The following is a 21,673-nucleotide window of genomic DNA, read 5'->3' on the forward strand; positions in this document are numbered from 1 at the left end:
TAGTTTGCAATATATTGGATGCACAACCAATAGTTTAAAAGTCAGAATCTGTAAACACCTTTCAGACATTCCACATACCAGAGAGAGAAATGTTTCAGCGGCCAGTCTACATTTCGCGGTCTCCCATCAGGGAGATACCGCTGGTTTTCAGGTTCCGGCCCTAGAAAGGGTTAATCCTCCTGCCAGAGGTGGTGACTATAAGCGTAAGCTCCTTAACAGGGAGTCCTACTGGATTTTTTGTATGGGATCCCGGGTCCCAGCAGGGTTAAATCGCAAACATGATTTAATCCTGCATTACTGATCTTTGCTCAGATATACTTTTAAAACAGTTTACGTGTTTTTTGACATATCCAACTTTTTATTTCTATATGTATCTTTGCTCCTATACTCACATGGCATTTGGATAGTAGGCGGAACCCAATTTGTGTGTCCACTCCTGCTAATCCAATCCACCTGCGAGTGCTAGTGCTAGTTCCTCTAGGTCTTTGCCATCGCGGCGTGCACCTGCGACTAAACCCCTTTTTTTTTGCAGATTTACAATGCTGGAGATGTGGCACTCCAGCGAGTCGTGCACTCCTGATTAGCCTGTCTGCCCCATAGGCTGATTTTAATTATTTTCAGTATAAAGCTGTGGCCTGCTCTCACTGCATTCATTGGAAGCTGTCTAGCACCAGGAAGGGTATAGAGTGAGCTCAGCATGCATGTTGGTACCTGCATCCCTTGTAATGGAGGCCATTTTGGCACAAAAAATGGAAAAAGGCAGAGTGGATCCAACATGCATGTGGGTCCAACACTCCCTGAATTTTATGGCGGTCATTATGGCGCATAACAGGTAGTATTTAGTGTTAGGACCCGTGTAACAGAGATCGCCTTGACGTTTGGCATACGGGCTTAGATGGTTTTGTACAAAATGCATTGACCAAGCATCTCGCTTTTATAAATAAGCGCAGTATTAGCACCATAATTTTTGTAAGCATTGTTGTACTTTGTCTGATTTGCAGAGTGCTGCTGCATTGTCTCCTTTTTTTCCTCTAGGTCTTTGCCATGGCGGCGTGCACCTGCGCACTGGGAGGTGCTGACTAAACCCCTTTTTTTTGCTAGGAAGTTCAGCTATTTAAGTATGAAGCCATTCAGCAACCATTGTGTCATGAATAAGGATCCGTATTAGAGCATCCGAAACATGTAGACCTGCTTGCCGTGTTGGATTGTTTTTTATCCTGTGTTATTTTGGAATAAAGAACAACGTCTTTTTTGGAAAGCTGGACATCCCGTCTTATTTTCATGCGGTACGTGACCAGCCATGAAGTGGGTTACTTGTAGTAGTTCAACACTCACCTGGTGCTTGGTGACAAATTTGGCTTCAATTGGTCTGTGACAGCGGCTGCTGTATGCCACTGTTCCCCAGCCTATCGCAGCGGTCTGGGCCTTGCGCTCAGCGGTGACCTGTGGCCGGTGCTTCTCATTTCACCTCTGCAGTCCTGGGCTGTTTCTGTTATTGCTTCTGAGTATTCCACTCCACAGCTTCCATTCAGCCCTGGACACAGCCTGAGTTCTGCTGGTTTCATGTTACACTGCTCTAAGGGCGGAGTGCATCACTCCCTGAGCTGTGTGGGTTAGGTCAGGTGACCTCGCTGAACAACCCTGGCTCTCTTGCAGGTATTAAAGTGTCTCTTCCCAGATGTCTCAGTGTCAAGGTCCTTGAGTTTGTTAGTTCCTGATGCTCTTGTGTGCTCCTGATTTATGCTTCGTTCCTGGACTCTGCTTATTGTCTGATCCCTGTCTGATTGCCTTGTCTCTCCTGTTGCCTACCCGGATTGCCTGAACTGTACCTGTGCCCTGACCTTTTGCCTGTCTGACTACGCCTCTGCCTCATCCTTCGGTACTGCACTGTTGCTCCTGGTAACGACCCCGCCTACCTGACTACGTGTGTACTTCTGGTACCTACCCAGGTATCTCCTGGTCAGCCTGGACCAGCTGCCAATGACTCAGGGATTGCTCTGGAGTAGCCCCTGGCAACTACCCTAACGGCTCAAGTCTATCCTCACCATCTGAGGCTCTAGTGAAAACCAGGTAGTTGCTTAGACATGCCCCTCCATAGTATAGCCAGTCATTGGCACAGTGGTTTCACACCCGCTGATCTGTCACAGTACACTGAGGCCATGGACCCTGCTGATCATCCCAAGCCTGTCGTCCAGGAACTATTACGCAAAGTAAAGCGCCAGAGCGAACGTCAGGATAACTTAATGCCGTTCATGCAAAATGTGGCTGCCTGTCTGGATGCTGTCTCATCTCCAGCTACTGCAGGGTCATCAGGCGCTGCTACTCTGGCAGTTCCCACACCGGTAAGTCCGGATTTGTGTAGCGCTGGTGTGCAACTTCCTCTGCCTTTACAGTGGAGATCCAAAAACCTGTCACGGATTTCGTGAGACTTCAAATCTGCAGTCTTTCCTGGCTACTTTCCGGCTGGTCTTTGAAGAGCACGGCTGCACGTCCTCAGCTGCCTCAGCAATGTTACATCAACGCAGGGTTCCTCATTTGTGGGTCAGTACGCCATCTGGTTTCATACCCTGCCTGCCGAACTTGCATGGAATAATAAGGCTCAGCTGGCAGTGTTCTGGGATGGCCTTTCTGACCGGATTAAGGATGAACTAGCTAGTCGCGACCGTCTATCTACTCTGAATGACCTGATCACCTTGGCTACAAGGATAGATATGCGCTTCAAGTAATGTGCTAAGGAGGTCATGTGCACCAGAAGGCCACCTCAGTTGGCTCCATCCTTCCAGAGGCCTCTCCTTCCTCTAGTGTCCACCCCACCTGAAGAGCCCATGCAAATAGAGTGCCTTCGATTGTCCGACCAGGAATGTTTACGCCGCAAAGCGGAGAACCTGTGTTTGTATTGTGGTGGCAAGGCGCACTTCGTGTGTAATTGTCACCAGAAGCTGGGAAATGCCAATGTCTAGGATCTGCTGGAGAGGTGGTCCTAGACCAAGAGACATTCACCGGACAGAAAAGGCCTTTTATGCCGCTGCATTTACCTAAGACAGGGACCATTATTTGTTCTGGATGGTGGCGCATATTTGTGGGCTGTCATGACGAAATTCAATTAAACGTGGTCGTCACAGGTGTTGAATTCCTTCGAGATCCATGCCTCATTAATTTTTTCAAATGTGAGGCAGTCCACACTGTCGTGAGCTAGGCGAGTGCGCTTATCGGTCACGATCCCCCCTGCTGCGTTGAACGTCCTTTCGGAGTGAACACTCGACGAGGGGCAAGCCAAGAGTTCCATGGCAAATTGTTCCTCGCTTCTCAGAGCGCCCTCATGCATCGTTAACTCGATGTAGTCGGAGACCTGTCTGTCTAGGCATTCCCTGAGGCTGGATCTGGAGGGCGACTGTCGATGGTTTGGCTGCAGTAATGATCTCATATCCAAAGTGACTAACACATCTTCAAACCGCCCTCTTCTTGCATGTGCAGTAGGATTGGTACTTTCAACTGTTTCTCTGTGGGTGGAAATTCCTCCGCCAGCGCCCGTAACAGCAGAATGCCGCATCTCTCACAGCAAGGCATTAAAATCCTGCATTCTGAAAGCCTTCTGTAATGCTGGTAGTAAGTCTGCCATTTTGTGTTTGTACCTGCGTTGCCACCCAGTACTGGTCCTTGCTCTTTATATTTTTATAAGGGGGTCCCTCTTCAAACACTGGAGCATAAAGGCCCCCATTTGCACTAAATTAGAAGCGGTGGAGCGCCCTGGCTCCTGCTCATCGCCCAGGAAAATGTCATCCTCGGTTTCCTCCCCCTTTTCCACGGAAAACACCAGGGATCCCAGAAAAGTTTAAAGCCTGCTCTTCTTACTCCTCCTCCTCCCCTCAGGCACCATTCTCTTCGGACTCCTCTTCAGACTCCTGCTGACTAGTTTCAGATGGAGTAGCCCCTCCCCTGGGAATTCATTTAGCATTGCGACTTCCTCATCTTCCTGCTCCTGCTCTTCGACAACTTGATCAATGACACAACGCAATGCACGCTCCAGAGAGAAGGTGCAAGGTAAAATGTCACTGATTCTGCCCTGGCTGCGACTGACTAGTTTGTTGATCTCATCAAATAGCGCCAGAAGTCTGCATGCATCGCACATGAGCAGCCACTGGCGCAGTGAAAAAAAAAAACAAGCTTGGGGGGTGCAGCGGAAGAGGAAAAGGAGAATGTAGTAGAAAGAGGAGAAGAAGAGGCAGGCCTGCATGCAATCTGTGGAGGTAACACAAAACCCACCGAGGCCACGGGTTACATGCTTGACGGCCATCAAAAGGTTCACCCAGTCGGCAGTAAAAGTTATGTACCTTTTCTGCTTACCTGTGTTTGCTAGACCACGTGTCTGTGGTTAGATGTATCTTGGCACCAACACTGTGTGCCAGAGATATATTCAATTGCCGCTGAACGTGGCCACATAGCTCTGGGATGCCCTTCTGGGAGAAATATTTCCTTCCGGGAAATACTGCAGTGTGCTAATGGCCACAAATTTTATATAGGCCTCCGAGTCCACCAGTTTATATGGCAGTAGTTGGCGGACTAGCAGTTTCAACATGCCAGCGGTTAGCAGTTGGGCAAGAGGGTTATCCGGGGTCATCAACTTTTTACGCTCGAACATTTGGGCCACGGAAGCCTGCCTTCTGCCAGATGAACGTGACAACGACGCAACAAATTTCACAAAAAAATTCGCTTTGTGATGAATTACTTCATCACGAAGCTCATTTTTTTGTAAGTAGCAGGTGCATTGACAGGGAGCTGCGATTGGACCGGCCCCAGTCATTGTACCCCTCAGATGCAATGTTCATACATCGTGGCACCTGAGTGTAAAATTAACAATAAAAATAAATTTAATCAAACTTACCGCCTCCATTTGCTCGCGACGGGCCAGCCAACGCCATCTTGCTTGAAGATCTTAGCCGAAATCCTATGTGGCGCTAAATTACTTCATTACGTCATCACGCCGGCCGGTATGGTGATGTATGACGTCATCACGCCGTCCGGCGTGATAATGTAATCTCGTGCTGCACTGGATTTTGGCGGAGATCTTCAAGAAAGATGGAGGCTGGTGGCCGTCATGAGCAAATAGAGGAGATAAGTTTGAATTTTTTTGTTTTTTATACTATTTCAGGTTAAATCGATTCGCTGAGGTGAATCAAATTTATTCTAAAAATCGGATTGTATTACACTTCGTGAGATTCGATTTGCTCTTCTCTAGTTGTATTACTTGAAGACACCATACAGTTTCAGCAAATGCATTTAACTGCAGTAACTGCATTAGTATATCTCTGTTAGTTAAGGCATTATATTACGTTAAGATAATGTGCAGTTTCAGCAAACTTATTTTACTGCAATGCTGTAAGAGCATTATTATACCCATGTTAGTGAGCACATTTTACTGCAATAACTGCTCCAGCTTACCTCTATGTTAGTTAAAGCATTATATTACTTTAAAGAGTTACTGTACTCTCACACACTTTGAGTTAATAGCAAATGGTGTGACTAGCAAATTTATAAATGACTTCATCTGAAAAATATGCCTGAATTCACCTGAAAAAAAGCTGCAAATTTATGGACACTTGGAGTCTCATTTCCACCTAATTTGAAGTCCGCTGTCTGTTGTCATGCTAGATCCGTCCCTAGTAACAAAGACTCAGAAGATGGCTCACAGGAAATGGAAGTGCATCAGAGCTAGCTGAGATACTGAGGCTGATAATACACTTGCTTCTACAAAACCTTTGGAGATTATAGGAATGTTCTATGTGTCTGTAAGTATGATTCCCCCTCCTTATTTGTTCTATGAGCTCAGGAGCTGAAAACAAACATTAGTGGAAGTGAAATGCATCTAGCGGTGCAGCTGAAGCAGGGAATAATATGGCCGAAAAATACTTTAAGGAAGGCCAAAAAACCCTAATCCTTCATAATTGTACAAAGAAGCACAACCATTATACAAACTTTTTATTAAAACTTAGGTATGTTTTAAGACACTGTGCAGTTTCAGCATATGAATTAAATGTCAACAAATGCATGTATATATATTTTAGAGAACAGGTTGTATTACTTCAAGGTACTGTGCAGTTTCAGCGATTGCATTGTACTTCATGATTATAATTGTCAATGTCAGTGTGTTGTGTGTTTGTAGAAAAGGGAGGGACATTTAATTATGCCTCTGTCTATAAATTACTGGAAAAACACTTGCAATTAAGCATCTTTTTAATTCTTTACGTACATTTATATAGGCCTCATAATAAAATGTCTGGAAAAGTGGAAAATGAAAGACCCAGGCCAGAATGTAGGTGGCTGTAGTAGTGCAAACAGCAGCCATAGTAACAGGCCGCAGTTCTTCTTGGCTTTAAAAGGCTCTACATTATTATTGAGAACAAAGAGGATGAGTATGTGGATTGGATGTCTCAATCCTCCTCTCAGTCACAGCAGAATGATGTTGAGGTCATGTTGAGTCTGATACCATGCCATGGATCCAGGGGTCATAGCATTCCTCCTCCTCCTTAAAGAGGACCTTTTATGGTTTTGTATTAATTGCAATAAATACCTTTACTTGGGGGGTACCCCCCCCCTCCCCCCCTCCCCCCCCCCCCCCCCCCCCCCCGCTGATGCTGCCACCCTGCCTGATTTTTCAAAATATTGCTCCTGCGCCCCACTGTGCCTCCCACTGTTTTCGCTCTCAGTATGCTAATACTGAGCTTCGGTACAGGCAGGAGGGCGTCTACTTCTCCCTGTCTGTGCCGTGATCCAATCACAGCAGAGAGTGTCACAGCCAGGGAGAAAAAAAAAACTCACCTTCTCCCTGGCAGTGATGCAGCCAGGGAGAAGGAGACGACCATTAAGAAACCCTGGCTTCTCTTCCTCCCTGTACCGATGCTCAGTATTAGCATACTGAGCGCGAAAACTGCGGGGGGGGGGGGGGCACAGTGGGTGCAGGAGTGATATTTAAAAAAAAAAACAGGTAGAGTGGCAGCATCAGCTGTGAAGGTATTTATTGCAATTAATACAAAACCATGAAAGCTCCTCTTTAAGCCCCCAGAAAAGTCTTTCAGTTGCATCTTCTCTTTTTTCACTACTCCTACTGTGGGGCACCTTTTTCTGCCTTAGAAGAGGCATCAAAATCCCATGTACTATGTAAGATACTTAAGATGAGTTGTGTGAGAAGCATCACAAAAGCATTTGAACTGCCATTAGGAGGTTCAGGCATAGCTGTGACAGTGGTAGTGGTAGTAGTAGTAGTGGTACTTGTAGCTATGGTGGTGGCAGTAGGAACAGTGGTAGCAACAGTGGCACTTGGGGAAAATGCAGAGCAGGGTATTGGGAGAGGGGCCAAGGAGCCCACAATAACATATCACAGTCTGATTAAAGTGGCTGGGATGGTGAGGTCTATGGTGATGATTATCTGGTGGACAGGACCTGAGAGCTGATTGAGATGTTGAAGCGGAGGTAATATCAATGGAGGAGGGGGATAGCTGCAGTAACAATAAAGAGCAGAGGCAATGTATGGCCAAACCTTCCAAAAAAACTGTCAGTCAGATCAGCTTCTATTGTGCAGGCTCAGAAACTAGTGATGCTGCTGATACTGTGGCTGAAGGCTCTAAACATGTCAGACTTAGACCATGCTTGGTTGCTGCTAGTTCTAGTTCTGTTTGAATATCTCCAGTATGGCATTTTTTCTCCACAAGGCCAGCACACAAAACCACAGCAGTGTGCAAGATCTGCAGGATTAAAATAAGCCATGAGCATTTAAACAAAAACATAGACATTAGTGCTCTATTGCAGCACATGAGATGTCAGAAAAATATAAAAATGGCCAGTTTTCTGAACAAGTCTGTTCTCCTTCTCCCAGTCTTCTTTGTAACATCCAGGTGGCATACCCAAGCAGTGCACTGTCCTTGTGTCACGGGTTAATGTGGATAACAGCTACACCAGATAAACAGACAGCATATGATAACAGTCTAGGCCTAGAAGCTAGTGAGGGAGAGATGGTTACCTCCTAGCAATCCCTGAGTCTATCCCTGACTCCTGTCAGTATGTGCAAGCCCTAGACTGACACAAACAACACAGAGCAAAAGCAGAACTTAGCTTGGGAAGAATGAGGAACAAGGGATCCACAAACAACCATCAGGAACTCCAGAAGGAAATATCAACCGCATGGTGAGAAGTCAGAGGCAGACTGAAATAGAGCCTCTAACCAGCAAACGAGCCGAACCTGTGGCGAGGTGGGATCACGCCCACAACATCAAACTAAAAGGAAACAACTAGAACCTGTCAGACTCACGTGAAACATGTCTATCTGATCTCCTCAGATCTCTCACAGGGCCGGCAGTGACAGTACCCCCCTTTCTACGGGTGACCTCTGGGCACCCAGGCCGGACCTTATCAAGGTGGGCCCTGTGAAAGGCCTTAAGAAGGCGACTGGCACTGACATCAGTCGCTGGAACTCACGTTCTTTACTCTGGACCGTATCCCTTCCAATGTACGAGGTACTTAAGGGACCCCCAAAGAACACGCGAGTTAACTATTCTGGAGATTTCAAACTCCAGATTACCATCCACCAAGACAGGAGGAGGTGGCAAGGGAGATGGTTCAGCAGGTTCGACATAGTTTTTTAACAATGACCTGTGGAACACATTATGGATCTTCCAAGTCTGCGGAAGTTCGAGACGAAATGCAACAGGATTAACAATGGCAGAGATTTTGTAAGGACCAATAAATCTTGGGCCCAACTTCCAGGAGGGTATCTTCAACCTAATGTTCTTAGTGGACAATCACACCAAATCACCCACAAACAGGTCAGGACCAGCCATTCATTTATATCTTTCGCCCATTTTTTTCAAATTGGTTTGAATCTTCTGCCAGATAGATGACAAAGAGGAAGAGAATGTTTCCTCTTCAGGTATACCAGAGGATTCAGTCCCCGAAAAACCTATATGCACCAAAAAATGGTGAATTATCAGTGGACTCCTGTCTACGGTTAATTAAAGCAAACTTGGCCAAAGTCAAAAAAATGAAGACCACTCCCCCTGATTCTCGGAGACAAAACACCTCAAATAAGTCTCCTGGTTCTGGTTAGTGCGTTCAGTTTGTCAGTTCGACTGGGGATGGAAAGCCGAATAGAAGAACAAATGAACTCCCAGACGAGAACAGAATGCCCTCCAGAACCTGGAAACAAATTGCGTCCCCCTATCTGACACAACATCAGAGGGAATGCCATGTAATTTCACAATGTTATCAATAAACACGTGAGAGAGTTTTGGCATTGGGCAAAGCTGATAATTGTATCAAATGCGCCATCTTACTAAACGATCCACCACTACCAAAATCACCGTCTTCCCAGTCCATGGACAAATGCCTTCCAAGGACGGGATGGGAAGGACAAAGGAAGAAGAGATCCTGAAGGCCGAGTATGAGTCACCTTGGCACATGCGCAGGTTTTTACAAGCTGCCACATAGCCCTCCACACTTTTACGTAACCCTGGCCACCAAAATCTCTGGGAAATAAGATCCACCGTGGATATACTCCCAGGGTGTACCGCAAGGATGGTGTCATGTTCCTTGAACACTTTGCGCCAAAGCCCTGAAGGAACAAATAACCTCCCTGGGGGACAGGAATCAGGTGCCTCACCTTGAGCATCCAACTCCTCAGCCTTAAGTTCAGGATACAGAGCTGACACCACCACCCCATCAGCCAAAATCAGAGCAGGATCTTCAGAATTCCCCGCCCAGGAAGAAAAGGCGACAAAGCATCCGCCTTGATGTTTTTGACCCCAGGGCAATAAGTGACCACAAAATTAAATCTGGTAAAAAAACTATGACCATCTGGTCTGCCTTGGATTAAGACACTTTGCCGATTGCAGGTAAACCAGATTTTTATGATCAGTAATTTCAGTAATGGGAAAGATCATTCCTTCCAAGCAATGGTGCCACTCTTCAAAAGCCAATTTAATGGCCAGCAACTCTCTATTACCAATGTCATAATTTCTTTCAGCAGAAGAGAGTTTTTATTAGAAAAGAAAGCACAAGGACGCCATTTGCCAGGAGAGGGACGCTGCAACAAAACTCCCACTTCTGACGCGTCCACCTCCACAGTGAAAGGTTGAGACACATCGGGTTGCACCAGAACGGGAGCCGCAGCAAAATTCTTCTTTAAAGTAGAATAGGCATGCAATGCCTCATCAGACCAGACTGAGAAATCAACACCTTTCAGGGTCATATCGGTCAAAGGTTTAGCAACAGTAGACTAATTCAGGATAAATTTTCTGTAGTAATTGGTAAACCCCAAAAACCTCATCAGCGCTTTCTGATTCTCAGGTCGATCCCAGTCCAATACCGCACGGACATTTTCTTGATCCATACAAAAACCTGAGAAAGAAAGCAGATAACCCAGAAACTGCAGCTCCTGGACCGCAAACACACATTTTTCCAACTTCGCATTTAACTTATTCTCCCGGAAAATCCATAATACTTGTCTTAAATGATCCTGATGAGTCTCCATATCAGGCGAGTAAATTAGTATGTCATTGAGGTATATAACAACAAACCTCCCCACCAAGTGATGAAAAATGTCATTAATAAAGTGCTGAAAGACCGCCGGAGCATTCGTCAACCCAAAAGGCATTACCAAGTTCTCAAAGTGACCCTCAGGTGTATTAAATGCCGTCTTCCATTCGTCCCCTTCCCTGATTCTTATCAGATTATGAGCCCCTCTTAAATCCAACTTGGAGAATCCGTTGGCTCCGACAATCTGATCAAACAAGTCCGGAATCAAGGGAAGGGGGTACGGATCCAATAAGATTGAGCTCACGAAAGTCTAGATATGGTCTAAGGGTCCCATCTTTTTTTTTTACGAAAAAGAAGCCTGCGGCCACTGGTGACTTAGCAGTCTTATATGTCCTTTTCTCAAACTCTCACATAGCTATTCTTTCGGGTTGAGAAAGATTATACAGCTGAGACTTTGGCAATTTAGCTCCGGGAATCAGGTTGACCGGACAATCATACTCTCGGTGATGGGTTAACACCTGATCTCCACCCTCAGAGAATATGTCAGCAAAATCAGAAAGAAAGGGGGGTAACACCTTAGTGGATACCACAGAAAGTGATCCGCCAAGACAGTACTCAATGCAGAAATCACTCCAATTACTGATCTGTCTTGTTTGCCAATCTATGGTCGGATTATGTCGGGTCAACCATGGTAAACCCAGCACTAGGTTGAGCAGGCAGACCCTTCAGAACAAAACAAGAAATTGACTCAAATGGGAATCACCCACCCTCAAATGAATATCGTGCACCATATGAGTCAGACACTTTTGTGAAAGGGGGGTGGAATCAATAGCAAACACAGATATGACCTTGCTTAATGCGCTAGTTTTAAAACCATGATACTGAACGAACTGATAATCCTCAAGTTTCACCCCTGCCCCACTGTCAATAAATACTTTCAAATCAATATTTTCTGAGTTTAGCTCCATCATGGCATTTAGGAGAAATCGGGTACTACAGGCAAATGACAAAAATATCTTCTCTAGTTCTCCACCCACACTGCCAAGAGTAAGAGAGCTAAACCCCTTAGTTAATACCCCTTTTTCACACTGAGGTTTAATATAAGGACATACATTAACAAAATGTCCTTATTTACCACAAAAGAAACAAAATCTTCTCAGGACCTTGAGTTTTCTATTATCAGGGCAAGAAGAGATCTGACAAATCATAGTAGTATTTATAGGGTTTAGAAAAGTATCAATATACACTGCGTGCAGAATTATTAGGCAAATTAGTATTTTGACCACATCATCCTCTTTATGCATGTTGTCTTACTCCAAGCTGTATAGGCTCGAAAGCCTACTACCAATTAAGCATATTAGGTGATGTGCATCTCTGTAATGAGAATGGGTGTGGTCTAATGACATCAACACCCTATATTAGGTGTGCATAATTATTAGGCAACTTCCTTTCCTTTGGCAAAATGGGTCAAAAGAAGGACTTGACAGGCTCAGAAAAGTCAAAAATAGTGAGATATCTTGCAGAGGGATGCAGCACTCTTAAAATTGCAAAGCTTCTGAAGCGTGATCATCGAACAATCAAGCGTTTCATTCAAAATAGTCAACAGGGTCGCAAGAAGCGTGTGGAAAAACCAAGGCGCAAAATAACTGCCCATGAACTGAGAAAAGTCAAGCGTGCAGCTGCCAAGATGCCACTTGCCACCAGTTTGGCCATATTTCAGAGCTGCAACATCACTGGAGTGCCCAAAAGCACAAGGTGTGCAATACTCAGAGACATGGCCAAGGTAAGAAAGGCTGAAAGACGACCACCACTGAACAAGACACACAAGCTGAAACGTCAAGACTGGGCCAAGAAATATCTCAAGACTGATTTTTCTAAGGTTTTATGGACTGATGAAATGAGAGTGAGTCTTGATGGGCCAGATGGATGGGCCCGTGGCTGGATTGGTAAAGGGCAGAGAGCTCCAGTCCAACTCAGACGCCAGCAAGGTGGAGGTGGAGTACTGGTTTGGGCTGGTATCATCAAAGATGAGCTTGTGGGGCCTTTTCGGGTTAAAGATGGAGTCAAGCTCAACTCCCATTCCTACTGCCAGTTTCTGGAAGACACCTTCTTCAAGCAGTGGTACAGGAAGAAGTCTGCATCCTTCAAGAAAAACATGATTTTCATGCAGGACAATGCTCCATCACACGCGTCCAAGTACTCCACAGCGTGGCTGAAGAAAGGGTATAAAAGAAGAAAATCTAATGACATGGCCTCCTTGTTCACCTGATCTGAACCCCATTGAGAACCTGTGGTCCATCATCAAATGTGAGATTTACAAGGAGGGAAAACAGTACACCTCTCTGAACAGTGTCTGGGAGGCTGTGGTTGCTGCTGCACGCAATGTTGATGGTGAACAGATCAAAACACTGACAGAATCCAAGGATGGCAGGCTTTTAAGTGTCCTTGAAAAGAAAGGTGGCTATATTGGTCACTGATTTGTTTTTGTTTTGTTTTTGAATGTCAGAAATGTATATTTGTGAATGTTGAGATGTTATATTGGTTTCACTGGTAAAAATAAATAATTGAAATGAGTAAATATTTTGTTAAGTTGCCTAATAATTATGCACAGTAATAGTCACCTGCACACACAGATATCCCCCTAAAATAGCTAAAACTAAAAACAAACTAAAAACTACTTCCAAAAATATTCAGCTTTGATATTAATGAGTTTTTTGGGTTCATTGAGAACATGGTTGTTCAATAATAAAATTAATCCTCAAAAATACAACTTGCCTAATAATTCTGCACTCCCTGTAATGTACCACAGAGAGAAATGACTTTTCATCTAAAACATAACTTTTATTATCATTGGTTAAAATATTACCCCATCTAGATATAATCTTAGGCTAAGTCAAATAGATAGACAAGGCCTTACTTTGGACGTATCCAGGATAGTACAATCTGATATATAAAAAATTACGGCAACTTACAGTTAGATGACTGTGGACCTAGCCAGACGTTAAACGAGAGGTGAAGTCTGGGCCGGGGATAGAGGAGGGGGGGAACCAAATCCCTAATGCGTCCTTCAATGTACCCCTGCCTACAGGTGGAGCACCCTCCCTGAAAGGGGCGACCCCACCTCTCGGTGGCTAAGCCCTCACTGTCGCCTAATATTACCCTGCCTGTCAGGATTGAAGATGTTCATCCCTTCCTAGCAGCTTGTCCCGGCGCGTTTCCCCAGTATTCATAAAAACTTGTTCATCAGGGGACTGAGGATAAGTGATTAAATCTTCACAAAATTCAATTCTAGTAGTTGTTGAATAAAGAATAAGTTGTTGCAGGATTTACTAAGGGTAATTGCCCATATGATATTCTGGGGCAAAAAAAAATTATGGTAATTATATAGCAGACCTCCTGGTGTAGTAAGGTGCACATGTGCTGCTAAATCAGCGATCTAAATACATGTATTTGGCGCCTTGAAGTTGCCCCACCTCCTGGATAACCCAATGGCTGCCTTAGTATTGAAGAATGTGCCACTTCCGGTATTTGGATTGCAAACGGTGCTGGTGGAACGCACATGTGATCCCAAAAACCAGAAGTGAGCGGGCGTCATTCTCCTCGTCACTTCCTGCCTATGGAACGCATGCAGGAGTGTAGGAGGAGATCAAGGAAGCAGATAGCGATGCTGCCCACATGATCAAAAGGAGGAGGGGAAGAATAGCCAATACATAAGTTCTAGATCCATGATTTTTTATAAAAATAGTGCATCTTTGTAAACAAAACGTCCCACATACTTATAGAAGGGGTGTATAAAGAAAGGACTGGATAAATAAACTGTAATGACATATTAATGTGAAAAAAAAACAGACCCCCCCATTAACGATATATATCAGAATGAACCAATTTCGGTCCGATATTAAGCAAGTTGTTCTTAAACTCACACACTCACTTGAGAAGATCACCATAGAGTACGGTTATTATATGAAAAAGAGGGAGACTAAATAAAACAACCGAAGGAAATCTATTCATTTAGTCCCATGGGACACACTGTTTTGAGGCGGTATATCCACTGGGCTTCTTTGCGGAGAATTCTGTTATCCCAGTCGCCACCCCTTGGTGACTGCCCTATGACTTCGATGACCTGGAATTTGAGGGTACGCACATCGCCTTCATGTACCTCAAGTACATGACGTGCAATCGATTTGTCTCTGCGATTTCTTACATCACCCAGATGTTCCGCAACCCGTTTCCTAAGTTCGCATTTGGTTTTTCCAACATAACTTAAGGGACAGCTACAGGTGCATACATAAATAACCCCTTGGGTACGACAGTTAGCAAAATCCTGTATGGTATATGTTATGCTTTTATGCTAACACTAGACAACACTTTAGATTTTAAAATAAAGGGGCAATAAACACAGTCTCCACCACATTTGTAAGTTCCCGTTGGTTTGGGATTAAGACAAGTAGTGGTTCCTACTGGTTTTTGGTAATGACTGTGTACCAATCTGTCCTTTAAGGATCGTCCACGTCTATATGTGATCGCAGGTCTAAGGGGGAGCACATCTTTTATGTCTAGATCACTCAGGAGAACATCCCAATATCTACTTAGGATACCCCTAACTTTTTGATTTTCATGATCAAATGTGCCGATAATTCTGATGACATTATCCCCTTTTTTAGCACTCTGAGTCTTGCTGACTAACCAGGCTTGGCGTTCAATTTTTCTAGAGTGTTGAAAAGAATCCCTCAGAACTTAATTGGGATATCCCCGTTAATGGAATCTCTTGCACATATTGGCTACCTGGTGATAGAATGATTCATATGAGGAACAGTTTCTTCTAACTCTAAGATATTGTCCCTTTGGGATACCGCGTTTTAAACTCACCTCTCGTTTACCTCTCGTTTGCCGTCTGGCCAGGTCCACAGTCATCTAACTGTAAGTTGCCATAAATTTTTATATATTGGATTGTACTATCCTGGATACGTCCAAAGTAAGGCCTTGTCTATCTATTTGACTTAGCCTAAGATTATATCTAGATGGGGTAATATTTTAACCAATTATAGTAAAAGTTATGTTTTAGATGAAAAGTCATTTCTCTCTGTGATTCAAGAAAAGATCTGTCCCAATTGCATAGGTTCATCACCTGACACAAACTCTGATGTCTCTGAACCCCTAGGGACAGAAGAGGCAGTCTCTCCAAATGATAATGCATCTCAATTGAGGGGAACCTTGCACCTCTCTCTCAGGCGTCTATCAATCCGAACGGCCAGGGACATAGCCGCCTCTAATGAATCAGGGTTTTTGTGGAATCCCAGGGCGTCTTTTAGTCTGACAGACAACCCTTGATAGAATTGACTGCGGAGTGCTGGATCATTCCACTCCGAATCAGTAATCCATCTCCTAAATTCAGAGCAATATTACTTTGCAGAACGTTCTCCCTGGCTCAAGCTACGCTTCTTAGATTCGGCCAAAGAAACCCGATCTGGATCAACATAAATCAGGCCCAGGGCACTGAAAAATTTATCCACCGATCGGAGGGATTGAGAGCCGATTGGTAGAGAAAAAGCCCATGACTGAGCATCACCTTTTAGCAGAGACATAATAATCCCCACTCTTTGATTTTCGTTCTCCGAAGAGGACAGACGCAGACAAAATTATCACTCCCTCCAGAAAACCTATCTGGGAGGGCACTTTAGGTTCAAGGCTAACCTGGTTCCGACTGACCAAACCAGACTCCAGAGAATTCTGAAACTGAGCATCAGATTCACGGAGGTCAGCTACCTCCAGTGCATCAACAGTATCCATATCTGCACACAGCAAGGAAAATAGTGACAGTGTTGGCGGTTGATGATGTCACGGGGTAATGTGTATAACAGGTACACCAGATAAACAGACAGCATAGGATAACAGTCTAGGCCTAGAAGCTAGTGAGAGAGAGATGGTTACCTCCTAGCAATCCCTGAGTCTCTCCCTGACTCATGTCAATATGTGCAAGCCCTGATGGTGGACGAACACATACACTCGTACCTACACCCTGCTAATACTGTAGCAAACCCTAGATTAGGAAACAGGGAATAAGACTGCTGGTACCTACAACAGTGAAGGGTCCAGCGTCTCCCTGAGACCTAGACTGACACAAACAACACAGAGCAAAAGCGGAATTTAGCTTGGGATCCACAAACAACCAGCAGGAACTCCAGAAGGAAATATCAACCGCATGGTGAGAAGTCAGAGGCAGACTGAAATAGAGCCTCTAACCAACAAACGAGCCAAACCTGTGGAGAGGTGGGATCATGCCGACAACATCAAACTAAAAGGAAACACCTAGAACCTGTCAGATATACTCAGGTGAAGCAAGTCTATCTGATCCCCTCAGATCTCTTACAGGGCCGGCAGTGACACCTTGTCATCATCAGCTGCTTCTTCTCTTGCTCAGGCTCCTGATCCTCCTTGTCCTCTGCTCCAGTGGCGTAGCTACCAGGGAAGCAGGGAAAAAGGCTGCTTTGGGTCCTGAACTGTAAAGTGGCTGAGGGGCCTAGCATACTATGCTGTTCTGTCCTGCAGAATCCAGTAAAAACACATACAAGTTAAACGGATCAGTTTTTATTTTTACAATGGAAGCCTATGGTGACGGATGCCACAGTATGACATCTGTCTTAGGCAGCTGTTTAATGTACAGTATTTGGGGCCAAAAATCTAAAACTGACATCAGTGATGTATCTATCAGGGAAGCAGGGGAGCCAGCTGCTTTGGGGCCCCGTGAACATTACCAAATGATTTTATTGCCAGGCCCCCTCGACTTACGGTAACATTTAGGCCCAGCCACCTAAATTTATGAAAGGAAGGGCCCACAGCATGGGACCCACAAGTCATTTAATATGGTGCTGCACACACTGCTGGCTAGTCCTCCTTGTTCCCTGGGCAAGCAACATGCTATGTGTATGAGTGTCTAATACAACGTCTGCCCAGAAAACAGGAGAACCAAACCAGAAGGAGAAGAAGGCGTGGCAGCTTTCTGCGGCTATGTGCCCTGCCTCATACCAGGAAGAAGGCTTCCTGCAGGTTCTGGGCATGAAGGCAGAGCAGCTGGCAAAGTTATGTGTTATCGTGGCCAGGTACAGTACAGCTGTGAATGCTGGGCAGTCTTCAGCATGCTGCTGCCTTGCAGTCATCCCCACCTCTGCCCACTCCTTCCTTTGTCCGCCTTCTGTACTATAGCATACATTACATAGCAGCCAGTATAGTCCTGGCATCAGCTGCATACGTATGTAAGTGTGCCATAATAAGCACTAGTATATGGTGGAGTACCGGGGCAGTGAGGGAAAGCTGGCATGTACTGCATGCTATAGTACAGAAGGCTGACAGAGGAAGGAGTGGGTAGAGGTTGGGATGGCTATTCCAAGAGGCACATTATTAGCGGTCTGGTGGCTCTCCTGCAGCAAAGACCAGATCCCTGTATAGGGGTAAAAGGATGAAAACCAGAGGACAACCAGGACAAAGCCTACAGGAATAGCCCATAGTCAAACCTGTTGGCACAGTTGGTCCACCCCACTGTCCGTTACATCTCCCATACTCAGGGTCAGGGACTCACTACCCAAGCTCATGATACTTTACCCCAACAGTTAAGCATTTAAAAGCATACAATAAGCATGCTGCCACCACACAACCAAATGAGCATCTTTCAGCCTCACCTACTGTCTCTTTCCCTTGTAGATTGTAAGATCTTGTAGGCAGGATCCTCATCCCCTCTGTACCAGTCTCATATATTAATATGTTTGTGTGCTCATTGTATTTGTTTTATGTACAGTATATATACCGCCTTTTAGATATACAGCTCCCTGGAATTAATAGCACTTAAAAAAAAATATTGATAATAATAAAAATATCAACACCAGGCAAATTAGATAAAATGCTATTCATCTAAAACTAATCCTTCAAGAGACAGAATGTTTAAATCATAGTCTCTAAAATTCTTTTTTACATTAACTTAAGTTTACATTTTCATAAATTAAGTATATTGTATATAATATACCATCAAAAATACAGTAGATCATTATGAATTACAAAAGGGCTGTGCCATCCTGAATAAATGTGAGATGTTATTTTATTTTATTATGCTTAGGTCATAAACATATAAAATAAGGTTTTATTTAAACAATTGTTTTCTTGATACATACTTATGGTGCATAATATCAATTTTAGTATACAAAATTATAACATAATGCATGTAAATATAAACAGTACATTTCTGAAGATTTCGAACAGTTTATCCGATTTTTTTTATTTTCCTTACATACATTAGGAATCATTTCACATTTTGAAACAGATAGAATAATGCTACCGGATCAGTGTTAATAATAATAATAATAAATAATAATAATAATAATAATAATATAATAATAACAATTAGAGAGGAGAAAAACTTTTAAAAATTCAATTTGGTCGGTTCAACAAATATTTTGAAAAAATTTGTTTCGATCCGAAGGTATTCGTGGCGAATTGCTTAAAAAAAACTGTTATTTCCTGGCTGCAGAGAGCCTTTATAGTGGTGAAGAACACTGTACCTTGCAGTAGCACACATAGGTAGTTTGCTGTGGTAGTGAAACAATACTATGAGTCAGTAAGACATGCAGATGACAGGCGTCACTCTTAGAATCACTGCACACTACACTTATTTGGGCAGTTGCGGGCCAAAACTGACCAAACAACTTAAGTGTGAAGCCATAAAGGTCAATGTTAGCGTCAAGAAGAAGTGCACTCCTTTTACACCGTCGGCAGCTTATTCCAAATAGATGTCTACAGAACCCGTTCTATTAAACGCTTATACAAGTAGAGCCCCCCCCCCCCCGACAGAGTGAAGAGGGTGTCAGAAGTAAGTTTGTGTTGATGTCGCTGATTATTTTGCCCTTCCTCTGATCTATCAGAACAATAACCCCCCAAAAAACGGATCCTGTCTGTGAAGCATTTGGTCAGTAATCCATCAGTAAAGCTAAAGCCATAAAAAACAGGAGTGGATCCAAAACTGAGATGATGGGTGAATAGAATATTTGCATGTCTTCTGTGTTTTGTATCCACTCCTGCTTTTAGCTATCAAATCATAAGCCAATTCTGATGCAAAATAAGGCCCATGTCACACAGGTCTTACAGCTTTTACATAGACAGGATCCGTTGTGTGTCTCATTTCTACTTTCTTCTGACAGATCAGAAGGGTCAAATAAATGATGATGTCAGCCAGGCCAAAAGGCAAAATAGTGGCCCAGTCATGAAGTGGGGAGGGTGGGAACAGCATGAGAAGTCCAGATAGTGGCCCTATGAATTAGTGGTGGGGTGGAAGCAGCATGAGAAGACCACAAAGTGGCCCAATGAGAGAGTCTGGAGGTGGCAGCAGCATCAGAAGGAGGCCACAGAGTAGCAGAATGACAGTGTGGAGATTACAGCAGTAGCATCAGGAGGCCACAGAGTGGCACAATGACAGAGCGTGAAGGTGGTGGCAGCATCAGGAGGAGGCTACAGAGTGGCTCAATGACCGTGTTAGGAGGTGGAAGCAGATACAGTATCAGGAGGAGGCCACAGACTGGCACAATGACAGTGTGGACGTGGCAGCAGCAGCATCAGGAGGAGGCTACAGGGTGGCACAATGATAGAGTTTTGAGTTGGCAGCAGCATTATCAGATGGCCACAGAGTGGCACAATGACAGAGTGTGGAGGTGGTGGCAGCAGCATCAGGAGGAGGATACAGGGTGGCACAATGACAGTGTGGAGGTGGCAGCAGCAGCATCATCAGGGGCCCACAGAGTGGCAAGGTGACATAGTGTGGAGGTGACAGCAGCATCAGGAGACCACAGAGTGGCAAGGTGGCATAGTGTGGAGGTGGCAACATCATCAGGAGACCACAGAGTGCCCAGGTAACAGAATGGGGAGGTGGGTGGCAATACCAGTACCAGCTGAAGATGGTGGGTGAAGGAAAGAGCACTTGGCATCAGATGTGTGACATCAGGCGGATGGCAGCATCAGAATAGTAACTGAGGCAGGTAGCCAGAAGAAACCGGTCTATTTTGTTAAAGTGTTGGTGGCACCATGGGTGATCTAGTCTGATGAATCAGTTATTGGTGGGTGGAAATCCTGGCTGATCCACGCCTGATTCATCTTGACAAAGGTCAGTCTCTCCACATTTTGGGTGGACAGACGAGCTCTTCTTGCGGTAACTATGGCCCCCACCGCACTAAACACCCACTCTGATCTCACACTACTGGCCAGGCAGGACAGCTTTTCCAGGGCAAACTCTGCTAGTTGTGGCCACAAATCCAGTTTGGCTGCCCAGTAGCACAGCGGATCTTCAATGTGGGGTGACAGAGTACTGTCCAAGTATGCCACCACCTGCTGGTTCAGCTCCTGCTCCAGGTCTAGCTGCTACTGGTGAGTAGTTTATTCACTTGGCAGGTGAAGAAAGCTGCTCATCAGCGACACTAGACTCAAGTTGCTGCTGATGGAGTTGGAACTGCTCCTACCCACCCACCCTGCCACAGCAGCCATGGCAGAGGAACGTGAGCACAGATGGTCCCCGGTCAGACCTGCGAGAGGATGGAGCAGATAGGCAGCGGCCAACTCACTACATAGGATGTCTCTATAGTAGTTCAGTTTGTCCTCCATCTCAGTTTGGCCCCCATTTTGGACCAGTAGCGAGGGTCCAACATGTTGGAGAGCCAGAAGTCATCCGTCTGCCGAATGGTGACAATTCGGCTGTCACTGCGCAAGCAAGTAAGCATGCATCGGGCCATTTGTGCAAGTGACTCGGAGGGACTCCCTCCATCCATCTCCACTGCATACTGCCACAGTGTGTCTGGGTCCTCTGCCTCGTCTTCCTCATCGCCCTGTAGCTCCTCTGGCGGCTTCTGCTCCCCCTCTTCTCTCACCTGTGTGTAAAAACCACCCATTTTGCTACACATTGCTTGTGCTCCAATGTCCTCCTCCTCCTCCAGTTCAGCCCCCACAGGGCTTATGTGGCCATGAGATCTATGCGCCACATCTCCAGTCCCCTGATCAGCCAGATTAACCAGCATCTGTTCCAGGACATGAAGCAGTGGAATGACGTTGTTCATCCCGTAGTCCTGGCGACGGACAAATAATGTGGCCTCCTCAAAGGGCCTGAGAAAATGGCAGGTGT

Source organism: Bufo bufo, chromosome 2 (genome assembly GCF_905171765.1).
Source record: "Bufo bufo chromosome 2, aBufBuf1.1, whole genome shotgun sequence".
NCBI classification, from domain to species: domain Eukaryota; kingdom Metazoa; phylum Chordata; class Amphibia; order Anura; family Bufonidae; genus Bufo; species Bufo bufo.